The sequence below is a fragment of the Mastomys coucha genome, unplaced genomic scaffold, assembly GCF_008632895.1.
Source record: "Mastomys coucha isolate ucsf_1 unplaced genomic scaffold, UCSF_Mcou_1 pScaffold15, whole genome shotgun sequence".
In the NCBI taxonomy this organism is placed as follows: domain Eukaryota; kingdom Metazoa; phylum Chordata; class Mammalia; order Rodentia; family Muridae; genus Mastomys; species Mastomys coucha.
In genome coordinates this window covers 14,219,109-14,224,110 of record NW_022196897.1, presented here as the reverse complement: position 1 = coordinate 14,224,110, position 5,002 = coordinate 14,219,109, and positions in this window count along the sequence as shown.

Here is a 5,002-nt window from a genome sequence, read left to right as displayed (position 1 = left end):
GGCATCTCCACATCCCAAATTATGACTGGGGGTGACAGTCAGTGCAGGGAGTGTTCCAGCTGCATGGCGACCACCACAACCAGTCCCTATGCATTGACTCCTTCCCACATAGTAAGCAAGCACTCTTGTGTAACATACAGTTTTTGCTATCCCACTTTAAGGGGGAATGGGCTGTACTACCAGCCAACACAAGATTCCCTCAGATCCGAGGATGAAACACACACACACACACACACACACACACATTAACATAATTTTCAACCTGCCTAATGGCTCAATTGCTGGGTACTTCTAATCTCCCTCCTGGGGAAATAGCCTATGTCCACTCCCCCCGAGATCTCACATGGCTTTGCTCCCTCTGAAGCACGGCAAAATACCTTCTCTCTCCCCTGCATCTCTAGTTTGCCTGCAGGGACCCCAAAGTCCTGCCCATTCCTCCCAGCTCATTGGCTATTAGCATCTTTATTGATGCATCAAGAACCAATTGGAGAACAGGACCTTATTAGCATCAGAACACCCCCCCCACACACACACACACACACACACTCTTGTACTGAGCCTTATCCCCAAGCCTGTTCCCTCTCCACTCTGCTCTGGCCATCAGCTGACTAGACAAGGTCCCCTGATTGGTACCAGGGCAAGTGAGCAACTCTACTCAGTGTCATTCCAGTGTCACCTGGAAACATCCCACAGATATGTCCAGAATGATAAGTGTCAAATATCAGAGTACACGGGAGTTAGTGAGCATCACCTTGACACATGAATGCTCGTGAAAAAATGGAGTTGCAAATGTTTATCCTTCAGCAACTGGCAGTTCTGCTGAATGTGATGCGACTTGGTTATGAGCTCCCTTCCCTTTCAAGGCTTCATAGAGGGGACAGTGTGAACAATGGTAACACCACTCGATGCTCATTGCCTGGGGTGGAGCAATAACTCTTTGCTTTGCATCTTGAGGAAATTCTTAAATGATATGTACAAATTTTTTTTTTTTATTTTTCGACACAGGGTTCTCTGTGCAGCCCTGGTGTCCTGGAACTCACTCTGTAGACCAGGCTGGCTTTGAACTCAGAAATCCACCTGCCTCTGCCTCCCAAGTGCTGAGATTAAAGGCATGTGCAACCACCACCCAGCTGTACAAATCCTTTTAATTTAAAACAAAATAAAAAAACTGGAAGCCAGGTGATGGTGGTGCAGGCCTTTAATCTGAACACTTGGTAGGCAGAGGTGAGAGGGTCTCTGAGTTCAAGGCCAGCCTGGTCTACACAGTAAGTTCCAGGACAGCCAGGACTACATATAGAGATTCTGTCTCAAAAAACAAAAATAAAACCAAATCAAACCAACCAGCCAACAAATAAATAAAACCCCAAAACAGGGATTGCAAGATGATACAACCACTTTGGAAATCAGTCTGGCGGTTCCTCAGAAAATTGGACATAGTATTACCTGAGGACCCAGCTATATCATTCCTGGGCATATAACCAGAAGATGCTCCAACATATAACTAACAAGGACACATGCTCCACTATGTTCATAGAAACGTTATTTCTAATAGCCAGAAGCTGGAAAGAACCCAGATGACCCTCAACAGAGGAATGGATACAGAAAATGTGGTACATTTACACAATGGGGTACTACTCAGCTATTAAAAACAATGAGTTCATGAAATCCTTAGGCAAATGGATAGATCTAGAAAATATCATCCTGAGTGAGGTAACTCAGTCACAAAAGAACACACATGGTATGCTCTCACTGATAAGTGGATATTAGCCCCAAAGCTCCAAATACCCAAGATTCAATTCACAGACCACATGAAGCTCAAGAAAAAGGAAGAACAAGTTGTGGATGCTTCGGTCCTTCTTAGAAAGGGGAACAAAATACCTACAGGAGCAAATATGGAGACAAAGTATGGAGCAGAGACTGAGGGAGGAGCTATCCAGAGACTGCCCCACCTGGGAATCCATCCCATATACAGTCACCAAATGCAGACACTATTGTGGATGCCAAGAAGTACATGCTGACAGGAGCCTGATATGGCTGTCTCTGAGAGGCTCTGCCAGAGCCTGACAAATGCAGAGGCAGATGCCCACAGCTAACCATTGGACTAAGCACAGGGTCCCCAATGGAGGAGTTGGAAAAAGGACTGAAGGAATTGAAGGGGTTGGTTTGCAACCCCATAGGAAGAATAACAATATCAACTAACTAGACCCCCCCAGAGCTCCCAGGGACTAAACTACCAACCAAAGAGTACACATGGAGGGACCCATGACTCCAACCCCATATGTAGCAGAGGATGGCCAAGTCGATCATCAGTGGGAGGAGAGGCCGTTGGTCTTATGAAGGTTCTATGTCTCAGTGTAGGGGAATGCCAGGGCGGGGAGTCGGGAGTGGGTGGATGGGTGGCAGAACACCCTCATGGAAGGAGGGGGAGGGGGGATGGAATAGGGGTTTTCAGGGCCAGGGAGGACTGGGAAAAGGGATAACATTTGAAATGTAAATAAAGAAAATATCCACCAGGTAGTGGTAATGTATGCCTTTAATCCCAGCACTTGGGAGGCAGAGGCAGGTGGATTTCTGAGTTCAAGGCCAGCCTGGTCTACAGAGTGAGTCCAGGACAGCCGGGGCTACACAGAGAAAGCCTGTCTCAAAAAACAAAAAACAAAACAACAAAACAAAAAACAAAAAAATCCAATTTAAAAAAAGAAAAAGCAAAACAAAAACCAACGCAGAAACCAGGGATTTTGCTGGTAAAGCGTTTGCTGTGAAGGCTTTCGGCCGAGTCAGATTTGCACGATTCGCAGAAGCACACACAAAAATTGCACAGTACAAAGTGCTAAGTATTTGTAACCCCAGGTACTCAGGTTGGGTTCCCTGCTTTGACCTGACTGACATTCCATCTCTGTCCCAGAACACCTCATGTTTCGTGCCCCACTTGGGATCCTCTTGGCTATGACAGCATCTCAGACATTTAGTGCTTTGGTGGCCCTGCCCGCTCAGAGGCCAGCTGGGTGGCCTACGACTGCTGTCTGCTGTGACTATGCTGTTGGCCTGCAGAGGCCACCCTCATCACATGCCAGTGCAGACTGTCACCATTGTCAACCTTGATGCCCAGGCAGAGCCTTGTTAGCCTGCTCTGTGGTAAGCTATCCTCCCAACCTGCCCCTCGAAAAGGAAGTTACTGTGTCCCTGCCGCCATGTGGAGGTGTGGGTGTGGTTTGTGTAGTGCCACAAGTTTAAATGTGTCTAAGCGTTGCCATTGACATCTGCCTGCAGCCGAAGTTGAGTCTGACTGTGTCTCAGGTGCATTAGCACATGAACCCCTGCCCCTCTCTTTGGCTAGTCTCTAATTTCTGTGGCAGTGAGGATAGCCATTCCCTACCTGTCTTGCCCATCTGGGTGCTAGGTCCAGGATCAACCACTCCCTCATAGGAATAAATTCTATTAATAGGATACTCCTGGCACCCTCTAGGTTGGATACAGCACTGTCTCCTTTACTAGACAACTAATTGTGGTAGTGACCCCCAAGACTGCTCTGCAGCCAGTTGACAGACATCTAGACATTTCTGGGTTTTGGCTTGCGTGTCATTGTAAATGTTTCATTAACATTTTTTAAATTTATTTTTTACATAGCAACGTGGGGGGAGTGCATGCATATTAGTATGCAGATGTATTTACCCATGCGTTCACATGTAGAGGCCAGAGCAGGCTATCATTCTCTATCACGTGGTTTTGAGACACTCCTCACTTCTGCTAGGTTGCCTGGCCATCAAGTTCATTGGTCCACATATCTCAGGCTATCTGTATCCACATGTGCTATCTGTAGCCATGTCCACGTAGCCATGTTGGTGCTGGGGATTTGAACTCAGGTCCTCTTTATGTCTGCAGAACAAATGCCCTTATCTGCTAAACCTCTTCCTTAGACCCTATAAATGTTTTAAATTCCCAATGTTTTTGTTAGTGTTAATATAGAAATTTCACAGGTTTTTTTATTTGGTTTGGTTGTTTTCAAGAGAGAATTTTTCTGTGCATCCCTGGCTAAACCTGGAGCTAGCTCCAGGCTGGCCTCCGACTCAGAGATCTGCCTGCCTCTGCCTCCAGAGTGCTGAGATTAAAGACTGGCACCACCAGTGCCCGGCTATAATTTTACAGTTTTATGAACAGACCATCCCCATATCCAGGGAACTCCCTTGCCCAGTGCAGCATTTCCTGCATGGCGTCCTTATCTGCCAGCTGGAGGGTTTTGTTGTTGTAGTTGTTTGTTTGTTTGTTTTTGCTTTTTGAGACAAGGTTTCTCTGTGTGGCTAGACTGTCATAGAACTCACTCTGTAGACCAGGCTGGCCTCGAACTCACAGAGATCCTCCTGCCTCTGCCTCCTGAGAGCTGGAATTTATTAAATACATGAACCACTACTGCCTGATATTCATTCTCTTCCCCCATCTCCTTCCTTCTGTTTCTCTTTCTTTCATTCTTGTTTTTATTTTAAGACAGGATCTGGCTCTCCTGAACTTGCTCTGTAGACCAGGCTGGCCTCAGGCTCACAAAGATCTGCCAGCCTCTGTCTCTAAGAGCTGGGATTAAAGATGTGTGCCACCAATCCACTTTAAGATTTCTTTTTAAAGCTTTTTTTGTTTTGTTTTGTTTTTTTGTTTTTTGAGACAGGCTTTCTCTGTGTAGCTCTGGCTGTCCTGGAGCTCACTCTGTAGACCAGGCTGGCCTCGGACTCAGAAAGCCACCTGCCTCTGCCTCCCAAGTGCTGGGATTAAAGGCCTGAGCCACCACTGCCTGGTTTAAGTTTTTTTAACTTTTTATTGATTTTTTTTTTGTGAGTTTCACATCATACACCCCAGTCCTGCTCATCTCCCCATTCCCTGATATCCACCCCTAGCCCTTGCAACCTCCCGCCCAAGAAAACAACAACAAATAAAGCATAGAAAACATCTCAGCTGGGCGGTGGTGACACACGCCTTTAATCCCAGCACTTGGGAGGCAGAGGCAGGCGATTTC